This window comes from Meleagris gallopavo, chromosome 11 (genome assembly GCF_000146605.3).
Source record: "Meleagris gallopavo isolate NT-WF06-2002-E0010 breed Aviagen turkey brand Nicholas breeding stock chromosome 11, Turkey_5.1, whole genome shotgun sequence".
Lineage (NCBI taxonomy): Eukaryota > Metazoa > Chordata > Aves > Galliformes > Phasianidae > Meleagris > Meleagris gallopavo.
Window position 1 is genome coordinate 13,930,253 of NC_015021.2, and position 11,198 is coordinate 13,941,450.

Genomic DNA, 11,198 nt, shown 5'->3' on the forward strand with positions numbered 1-11,198 from the left:
TGGGCGGCAGCTCGCGGCGACCTCGGGGTGGGGAACGGCGATGCCGCTCCGGCCCAGACCCTGCGAGCATCGCTCCCCGCCCCGAAACTCGGGGGTAGGCCCTGGGGCGTCCGCACCCCCTCGCCCAGCCCCGGGCAGAGATCCCAGCGTTCAGCTTCTCCTGGAGGAGTTTTGTGCTGCGGTTTTGGGGCTCTTTTCCTGACATGTTTTATTCTGTTCTTCCCCAGCCGGGGGAAGTGCACAGAGGTGGACGATGCTCGGGGTTACAAAGGTTCTAAGACCTGCCTATGAGCAGGCAACATAGATTTCATACAAAACCTAAGGAGCTGGGAGAGGGAAACCGTGTTTTCTGCTCTTTCTTTCAGTTTGTTTTGTGGTTATTGAATTTAAAAAAAAAAAAAAACAGGAATTAAAATAATTTAGATTTTGAGTGATTGTTTTGATGATGGGTCTAGGTTGGGTCTGCAGCTCTGTAGCCTGGGATCACACTCGTCCTGAGGAGCAGGAGAAGGCAGAAGGGTTAGGCTGCGTTCAGGGGCCCAGTGCCAAGCCTTACTCATTTGGAAAGAGAACACTGGATGAGATTTTAAGCACTCTAAATGTATTTCACTTTGACAATCAAGAGCTCTGCTGTGCGCTTTCAGAAGATGTTTACACTCTTACCCCATTACCAGCTTTAATGTCTGCAGTCACTGCTTAACATCCCCAGAACAGAAAGTTTGCACACGAGAACCCAAAAAAGGACATTACGCGCCTAAAAGGCTTCAGAAGCTGAAGCTCAGAGTTCAGATCCAACCTCCCTCTTTCCCTCTCTGGCTGCTGAATTCTCCAAAACAAGGAAGTGCTCCCCAGACCCACATGTTGGTGGATTGGAGACCCCAGGAGATGCCACTGCTTGGGAAGCGTGCCTCATCTCAAAACCAACTGTGGTACAAATGCTCCCTGTTTGGGGCCCATTTGGTGTCCTGCCCTGGCCCTGGGTACCAGGGCTGCCAAATTCCTTCAAGGGACAGGGAGCACCGCTGAGGGCAGATGCTATCAGAAGCACTGGCACCAGCCTGTCATCAGAGCCACACAAGGTTTCTAAGCACTGTGACTAGAAATACCCTATCCTTGCCCCCCTGTCCTAGATGCCTAGCCTATATCTAAACCCTGCTGGGATCCAAAACCAAAGCAGAATAGCACATGAGTCAGCAGGGCCCCGTGCCGTAGGTGTATCTCGAGTGCCAGTAATACCACAAGCAAGGCCTGCTGTGAAAGACGGGCACAGCTGCTGCTTAAAGCACGGGTGGACAGGGCTGGGTGCTGAGTGCCAAAGGCTTTGCCCACTGTCCTGCAGACGTGGGTGCAGTTCCCTCCATGGCCGTGCAGCAGTCCATGTGTCTCTTAGCTGAGTGCTTTGACCACCAGACTCAAGGCCGCGTTCGCTGGGCTCTGAGGAAGGCTCTCAGTGGTGCTGCAAGGATTGGGTGGTTGTGACAAGGGACTTGCTGCCACCATTGGTTGTCAGTCACAGTGTGTTGTTGTGGCTCACCGGAGTCCTGCTTTGTAGCATAGAAGCAAATGTACAGAGGAATTTTTGCCTGTTTTTTTTTTTTTATTTATTATTATTATTACTTTTATTCTCCATGAAGTCTTTTTTTGCAGATCTGCAACAGTCAACCGGTATTTAGGGGAAGTATCTGAGAACTAAATGAAACCATTTGGCCCTAGATGAGAGACACGCATTCTCCATTTAGGATTTCAAAGTAAACCAGTGGTCAAATATTTTCGTTGTCCCATATCCAACAGTTATTGCTTCTTTATCCATCAAGCTTATGCAATTTTCCAGCCGCGTTAACAGAAGAGAGGATACTTTGCACGCCCATAACAGCTTCCTTTGAATGATCTCAAACGCTGTAAGCTTTGGGCCTCCAAAGCATGAGATAGTATTCCTGCTGCCTCCATTTTGCAGGTAGGTGAACTGTGACTAATCCTCTGCAGCACAGCAGAGAAGTTTGATTCCCAGCCCATTACCTTTGCAACAAGCTGCCCCAAATGGTCACTGCTTTGTCAAGCAGAGCGCGTTTTCTATTTTTTCCAATTTCCTATCATGACCAATATCATAGATTTTGGAAATGAAAGTTGAAACTTCAAGGTGCTGAGCCTGGCTGTGAAAATCTGCTCTTTGCCTGGAAAGAATAAAAAATATTGGCAATGTGCAATCATTCCTTTGGTAATATCTGTCGCACCCTACATCATAGCAGCAAAATGAATTAAACAGCACAAGACTGAAATGCCTGACATAGCATAGGCCACTCAGGAGGCAGTAATACAAGAGTCAGCTTGGACCAATATTAATTCAGGAAATGAAGTTTTTAGTGGTTAAGGAACACGACTAGAAACCTGGTCTCTGTTCTTTTCCTGTGTTGTACAACTTTAAACCAGGCAGTTCACCTTCCTGTGTCTGAGGAGCCCTTAGAAACCTAAAGCATGCATGTGCTTTCCCTCTGCAAGAAAGGATACACCACAAGCAGTCTGAAGTACAACTTCCCACCAGACGTCAGGCAAAGGGATTCTGTGCAAAGTTTCCAGAATTCAACATGAATTCTGGATGAAACCTCATTGTTTAGAATCTGAGTCTCTCCTTCTTGGTGAGATTTCAGATGCAAATGTCACAAAAACCAACCAAATAAGCAGACACAAGGTTGGAAGAGCCCTTGGGAAGCCATGGGGTCATAGAATCAGTAAGGTTGGAAAAGATCTCTGAGGTCACCAAGTCCAACTATCAGCCCATTCCCAATATTGCCCACTGCCCATGTCCCTCAGTGCTACACCTCCGTGGTTCTTGAACACCTCCAGGGTCAGTGACTCCACCACCTCCCTGGGCAGCCTGTGCCAGTGCCCAACCACTCTTTTGCAGAAGAAATTTTTCCTAATATCCAATCTGAATCCATGGTAATTCATCCCTCATACCATAAAGATGGAGAAGCTGTCTAAACTGTACTTGACAGACGAAAACCTGCTTTACTCCTAAGGATATCTTGAAGATCCATTTCAGTGCTTCAGTCTGAAAAGCTTTTCTTATCTCTAAATTAAGTCATTTTTGCTGCAATTCAGCTCTTAATCAGATGAAGTCGTGGGGATCTGATCTATTCCCTCACTAGCAGCAATTCCAGAACAACAAGAAAGGCACCCACCTGGTGAACTAATCCTGCCATGGGTAAAAGCCAGAAATGCTGGAAAACACACTATATGTGCATTTTTGGGACAGTTGCCACCTAATTCCCAGACAAAGATCACAACTGAATAGCATTAGTTCAGCTGGAGATTCCTCTGGCCCATGCCAAAGCATTTTTCAACCCCCTCGCCATGAGGATGACTCTTTCCACCAACACATCGAGCGGCACATCTGACCCTTTGGTCTCCAAGCAGTGTTCTTGGAAGCACATGCAAAGTGCTTGCTCACAGCAATAGCATTCCTGTGGCACTGGGGAAGGAATGAGGAAACACCAGCATAGATGCTAGACAGAGAAGGGAGAAAAGACTCAACCTGCAAGGCTGGATTAATTTCTAACCAGGGTACATGTTCCTGATCTAGAGATATATGCATGTTAGCTGCCTGGTAGAAGGAATCTAGGAATAATAGTGGGCCAAGCTTTGTCATTCTCCACTTTACGGGTATGTTTGCATCCAAACAGGAATGCAAAGCATGTGCTGGGCAGGCACTGGGACAGCATGGATCAAGTCTGGGCCAGAACTCTGAAGGAATCCTTCCTGGTAAGAAATACAAATTCCAGCAACCCCCCAATAATTTTCCATAGTATATATGCCCATCATCGACCCCTCTGCATCGTTGTACATGTCTTTCAGTTGCGTGTGATTCAGCAAACTCCATGTTTTTCCTTCCAATTAGCCCTAATTCATTCCAGGTCATTTTGTTCTTGAGCAAGACAAGCTCTGGTTAGCTCAGGCCTTCGGTATTGTCTTTTGGGATCATACAGATTCCCCTCTGCACTTGTTTCGGGTGTCTCTCCCTGCTTTGCTCTGTAACTGTCTCTACTGTAACTGTGCTAAACTTGCAAAGAATGCCAAAGCTTTGTAAAACTGCTAAATCCCATTGCTGAAAAAAGCAGTTGAACAACGTGCCAATGCAGTACAGTTAATTTTAAGGACATGCTTAAATCCAATTTGAATCCAGTGGGGTTTTAGCTTAGGTTTAAACGTTCTGTTGAACAGAGGTGGATTTAAGGATTGAAGTGTTTCGCTAGACTGAACGTTTGGTAAATGAGAAAGGAGGGTTGTTAGTGCCTGGAAGAAAGGACTGCCCAGCACCCTGTGGCCACAGGCAAGCCATGACTGCTGCTAGTCCCGGCTGCTTGACCATTTTTCTAGTGAAATTTAATGCAATTAGCAAACAAAAGTAATAATGAAGTTGATAATTTCATTAAGAATCCTCACTCTCTGGGCCTCTGTTTGGTGCAGAGAAAAAAAAAAAAGCAGGTTTATAGTATCTCAGAGTGATGTGATATAATTAAAGCAGAAGACACTATATGTTGTATTTTATGCCATCTGGTATCTAGCATGATAGATTGCTAATGGTGAATGTCTCGTGTCCAGATTTCATAAGTGCTTTGTTTTACAAGAGAATTGGTCAAATTCTTTAAGGAATCTGCATTGAATAAACAAGTACCCTAGCCTTAAAAGAAATATTTGTGGTAACAAATAATTTGGGGGACATTTTTGCTTCAGTTCTGACCTCCCCATTGAGAATCAAAGCAAAAATATTGAATGTACTAAACAGATGTCTTCTCCTAGAGACAGCAAGATGAGCAGAGACAGCTGGTTAGAAGAACAACAACAACAAAAACACATCATCATTCCTGCTTTGGCTCCAAAAAATCTTGGACTTGCTGTCAAGGAAGAAAGCTATGTATGTAAGGAGCCAAAAAAGAGACAAATATTATTGAATTTGGTAGCATTTTAGTGAATGTGCTGGAAATAACTTAAGTAGGAAGAAAAACTGGATGCGCTCCATTGTTTATTAAAAGAATGCCTCCTCTTATTTCCACTGGAACCTATAGCCCATATTGTCATTAACACATTTACGAGATGTATATTTAAAATATGTTGCTTCACTCATCAATCTTATGGGCTCTTCTTGTAAAGAAGAGTTACAGCGCATAAAAATATGTACTGCCATATAAATATAGTAGCTGCAAGCTAGAGGTGCCAACCGAGAATACAGCTCCTTCAATCAAGGAAGATGGGTGTAGTATGAAGACAATTACAGAGATCAGAAATACTAGAAAAGGAGGAGAAGAGAAAATCAGATTTCCACTAGTGGGAAAAAAAGAGATTTTTTAAAAAAGAAGAAGAAGATGTTTAAAATACAAAGAGAAATTCTGGATGAAGAACAATCTGAGCTGCAGTGAATAGCAAAATCAGAGATGAGTTTTCTGACAAGACTGCAGAATAATGCAGTGACCTTCTGGTCTGCACAGAGGTAGCACAGTCTTTCTCTTACAGGTTTTCATGTGAACAAAACTTGAACTTTCTGCTTGGCTCCTGGACAGCTCTATTTCCCCAAGCTCTGGGCCAAACTGAGGTGAGACTGCTGGGAAGAGTTTAAGAAATGAAAAGCTATGCAGTCTGGCTAACTCCAAAGAGAAATGATTTGAGGTGGATATTCCAGGAGCATTAGGTAGGCCCAAATATTGTGTCATAAATACTGCCCTGTGCAGCAGGAAAGGTCTTGATGTAGATTTGCAGACTCAGAAGGTCTCTTCCATGGAGTGCTTCAAAATCCTCAGCTGTCTGCTACAGTAGTCATAAGGAGTTTAAAGCCTCATGGAAGGAAAATGTTTCAGATGCTATGACCATTTTGACAAACTAGCTTCTAAACAGAGAATGAAAGTGGATGGCCAAAAGATAAGGATGTGGCTCCTGGGTCTCTGGTTATTGGTTGCCAGCTTTGTTCATTCTCAACATAGCAAGAAGGCAGCCTATGTACCATCATTTTCATCGTAGGAAACTGGGGTTAAGTCTCCTGCTCTGCAACAGAGCAGATGTGGAACCTTGGGAAAGTTGCAGATTAAGCTAAGTTGGAAACAGCTTCCTCCATTTGCAGTATCTTAGAGAGTCTGGAAACTTTCCCATCTCTACTGTGACAAAAACAATTCTCAAAAATTTTGGAAGACTTTTCTTCCTTGTAGTAAAGGACAAAAAACACACAACGATAAACAAATCTGAGCTCCAGCACCATCTGAAAATCAGGGCACTATTCTGCTTTAATTCCCCATCTTGCCAGCTTCAGCTCCAAGACCCGACCTGCAGTCTCCCAGCCACCCCCGTAGTGACCATGCCACGACAAAGGACCATCTTGGCCAGAAATTCCACACAAAAAATTCCTAGACTGTCTTGCTGAAATTGATACATTCCCACATACACAACATGAAAGGAATCATGTCTAACAAATATTTTATAATGAAAAACATTTACCCAGCACGTTCCTACCCAGCAACTCTGAGGGTCTGTGACTCAGTACACAACCTATAAAAAGGAGACAACTTTACTTCCCAGGCTCTGGAAGAATACAATTGCATAATAAACCATGGACTTGCTCACTCCATCAACTACTCTAAGATCTTCAGATACCTTATAAGATGTAAATATAGCCTGAATTGGGACCTGCTATAACTCACATGTTTAACCTTCACCAACAGCAACTCTACCCAAGGGTTGCTCCAATTCCTCTGTGGGACACAGAAGTGATGCAGCATGCCCCAGCAGCCCTGGACTCAGCCATCCCCAGGAATTAGGATTGCCAAAGAGCCAGCCCAGCCCCGCTGCCAGTGGGGTGACAGATCCCTGGCACTAGAGCTACACTTGTGCTGCTCATGAGCTGCTTGTGGCTGGAGAGGAATGTCTGCAGAGAGCTAAACCAGATTGCTCGTAGATCTCTTCCAAATGGCTTGCCTCTAATCTAGCAGATAATTAGAGAGTAAACGTACCCTGGGAGCTCCATCTTTCCCCCTGCTGCAGTATAGTAACTTGATAGGAAACATAAGAATGTTGAGTTTGTGCACAGATATTAAGGGGTGGCTGCACTGGAGAAATCTTGGACGTTGCTGACACCTTGAGCAGTGCAAAAAATGTCAGAGCCTGCTGCATGTATTCTTTCACTTCTCATATGACACATTTGCGTCAGTTACTTGTTGGATTCTATAGACCCACTGCATCCACTGCAGCAGCACAGCAATGACCCAAACAAGAGCTGGGACTCCAGACTGAGCCTGTGAATACAAAGCTTACAAATATTTGCTCAGAGACCTTTTAGAAAGGGTCAGATGGTTTCAAAACTTCAACAAAAACTGACATTTTGACATCATTTGTATTTTTCAGGCCCACACCTACCACAGGGAGGGAAAAAAAAAATGAGTTTTCAGTTGGTATTTCCATTATCCTGCCTACATTTCAACCAATTGCTTCCAGCATTTGCAGAAATTCTGGACGCCCATCTCACATGTCCAGCATCTCACTCTTCCCAAGCGTAGGCTGAAAAATGCCACTTTCTTCCACTATTAAGTGTAAAGCTGACTACACCCATGTGTCAGCTGTTTACCACCCTCTGTCCCCTCCCTTTGGGCAGCTGACCAGGGAAAATGACCTATACTCTTGAAGCATTCATTTTATTTAGTATTACAGAGAAGGAGGGTTGAAGGCAACAAGCCACCTAAGAATATAATCATTCCCACCATATCTTATTACAATTAGAGGGATCAGCTTGCCTCTTTGCTTGTGGGAACACAACAGAACCAGCCAGACTTCATCTGGGCTCTTTTCTGCTCTGCTTAGGCTTAACCAGACTGGTTCCATTCATGCTTTACCTTCAGGTATGAACAGAAAGCTACTTAGTCTTGCCTTAGCTGCATTGACTGCTCTGAAGATGCCTATGTGAGATGACCATTTTGCACAAGCAATACCACCACAGAATCCAAATGTCAGGAAGCCTTTGAGAGTGCCACGATTTTGTCACCGTCACCCTGAGAGTTGCACCAATTGACGCTGCTGGTGTTGAGCACCACGAGGACCTGGGAGTGGTGCACACCCTGCGTTGAGCCTCACCCCACAATGAGACAGGCAGGCAATTGAGAAAAATAGCACCCTGGCCCCTTCCTGCAGTTAGATCATTATAATGGGTAAATATTTTCTTAGATAGAGAGCTGAGATAAGGGACTTCAGATCTCTGAAATGGAATTTGAACTCAGAAGGACTATCCCTACCTTGTAGTTCTTCGTAACATGCTTTTACCAGTCGAATGCCTTCTTCCCCAAAATAGCTGGGAAATTAAGTGGGAACTTCTTAATAGCTAAAGGTGAAGGCATGCATCTCATGGAATAAAATAACCTTGAATAACAAAAGCAGCATAAGAAGAGCAGTTTTAGGCAGTAGGGAGAATGTTCACCATGAGATAAATAGAACTGATTTTGTAACAGGTACCAAGGGTTAATTCCCAGACATCATTACAGCTCTACACCATTCAGACTAAATATGTACTGAGGAGTAAAGAGAAGTCTCTGAGTTGCAGAGCCAGAGTCCTAGAACCTGGCTTCGTGAACTCACTTCAATGAGAGCCTGTCGCAGTAGAGAAAAATGATTGTGATTTTAAAAAAGATTAAAATCACTGTTCTTGTGCTACAGCGAAGAATGATTAGTCATTCCTTGTTCCTTTCTCTGCATTATTCCCCAACCTCTTTTATAAGGGCTGCTCCAAAAGTAATGCCTCCTATTTTACAATGTTGGCTCATCTTGCCAGAGGTGGATGTTGGTGGGATGGCAGTAGAGGTTGAACCTTACAATCAATATCCTGTTACATTATGTGGCCATGTGGCAGATGGCAGCAGGGGTGCAGTCTGAAAAAATGGCATCTGGAAGCACATATGGAGCAAAGGTGTAGGAATGAATTCCTCCATGCAGAAAAAATAGCACCCATTGACATTCATTGATGCTCACTGAAAATTTTTGGAGACTAAATAGTGAGGCAGTGGGTGGTGTATTCCAGCTGTAGTGACAGAGATGTGTAAGACAAGCCATGTTCCTGATAGCCACACACTGTTGGTGCAGATTTTTATGAGCATGGCATACAGGTTCTTGTTCATCACTAGCAAAAATGCACAGCTAGTAGTGGTGGCTGTGTTGCAAAGTAGTATGTCATAGCTGAAAATGTCCTCTATTAAAAAATGTTAATATGTTCTTGGTATCTGTTGTAGTTTCCCTTCCCCTTGGTGTTCCAATCCCATTATGAGCTTTCTCAGGCTTTGCACTTTTGAATTGGAGGTGCTGGTTTATGAGCCTCCTTAGTGGCAGGTTGTCTTTGAGGAACAAGTCCGACTTAGGTATCACTTAATATTCAAGAATGTTCTCTACTATTTGACCTCTTTGTGGCTGAAACAGTATTCTTCAGACAATAACCTTAGTGTTTCAAAGCTGGGACCAACACCTGTGGAGTTTCCAAACAAATGGGCTCAGCGTTCCCTGATGCACTTCTAGTTACTGCTCCCACATTTGATTGTTTTGTAATTATTGTTGTAAAACATGCTATGAGGTAACACATGGGGGCAAAAAAAAAAAAAAAAAAAAAAAGAAAAAAGAAATCACACTGCAGAATTGTAGGGGATTTATGGGAGCTACAAGACAAAGAATAACCCACCTTTCTTTCTTCATTGTTTTCCTTGGAAGCCAGCCACTGAAGTTTCCTTGTCAGTAATACAGGGGTTTGTAAATAGAACAAAGAGCTTCCTCACACCGAGGCTCATTATATAACCCCAGTGAAGTCATGGTGTATCTTCGCATGCAGTTCCCTTGAACTTTGCATCTTTCTCCTCCTGAGAACAGCCCTGCATGCCAGTTTGAACAGATGTGGTTTCCTTTAGGAAAAGTTTTCTGTTAGGGTCATTCCAACTTCCCTTTCAGAGCTTTCCAGCTTCACGTGCGCTTTGCTCAGGGGATTACTACAGTGACCACCCGCTCCATGTGCTACTGTTAAGCTTCTCCTCACCTGCTGGCTGAGCTGAACGAATGCCGAAATCTCTGGTCCATAGAAAAACCTGACATTTTGTGTTTTCCTGAATCAAACCGGAAAGCTGCAATTTCCTTTGAGCTAAAATGATGAGAAACGTCATTTCAGAAGGAGCAAAACGGCCTTGCTGCAGCCTTTTGTTTGGGTGTTACAGGCATGTTTTCAAATGAGACTTCAGCTCGTAAAACACCCCAGGATCGAAGGGGTCCCAAAGGCATTCAGGCAGCACCCACTGCCCTGAAGTCATCAAGGGAGACGTAGAACATGGCCAGGGTGATTAGCTGGACAGATGAAGTTAAGGAGACATTGCTGGAGATGTGACTGAACCAGGTGGGGTTTTGTCGTGTCCAAGTAGATGCATTCTCTATTTCCACCTCAGTCCACCAGTTCAACTACATGTTCCAAGTTCATGGGAATATAGAGTGTTGTTTTTCAGCCTCACTGAAAGCAAAAGCCTTTAAAGTATGAGGACACGATTCAAAGACCTTCAGTTGTATAAGCTGACATTCTGATACACTGAGGGCATACCAAGTGAAAGTGCATATCAAGTGTTTCATAGATACTGTATTTCACTACCTAAAGGGAGGCTATAAGAAAGAAGGGGACAGACTCTTTAGCAGGGTCTTCTGTGACAGGACAAGGGGAAAAGGTTTTTTATACTAAGGGTGGTGAGGCACAGGTTGCCCAGGGAGGCAGTGGCTGCCCTGTCCTTGGAGACACCCAAGGTCAGGCTGGATGTGACCCTGAGCATCTGATGGAGCTGTGGGTGTTCCTGTTCAGTGCAGGGAGTTGGGCCAGATGGGTTGTAAGTGTCCCTTCCAACTCAAACAAGACTATGATCCTAAGTGCAGCTTTAAGAAGGTTTAACTAAATCAGAGCATAAGGCAGCACACATCTTTTCATTTAAGTATCAATAGAGCTTTGGCTGTTTCAAAAAGTTTTCAAATGAACAAGAATAAGACCTTCTGTGGCTGATAAGGAGCATCAAATATAAAAGTTCAAGCTGGTTGAGCTGAGCTAAGATAAGCTAGTGTGTAGGCAGCTCCAAAGCAGCAACAATATAGCAGGAAAACAGCCCTACCCTCTGAACAAATGAGAAAAGCAAAACAAAAAAAAAACAATGGGGAAAAACTGCTGC

The 11,198-nt window shown here is 44.0% G+C and overlaps 1 long non-coding RNA gene across 1 annotated transcript; it reads left to right on the top strand.

Moving 5' to 3' along the window:
* Positions 1-394: 394 nt before the first annotated feature.
* On the top strand, positions 395-10,720 carry LOC104912657. Its single transcript, XR_794791.3, has 3 exons — positions 395-1,954; positions 3,681-3,759; positions 4,798-10,720. It is a non-coding gene; the product is annotated as an uncharacterized LOC104912657 (long non-coding RNA).
* Positions 10,721-11,198: the final 478 nt, after the last annotated feature.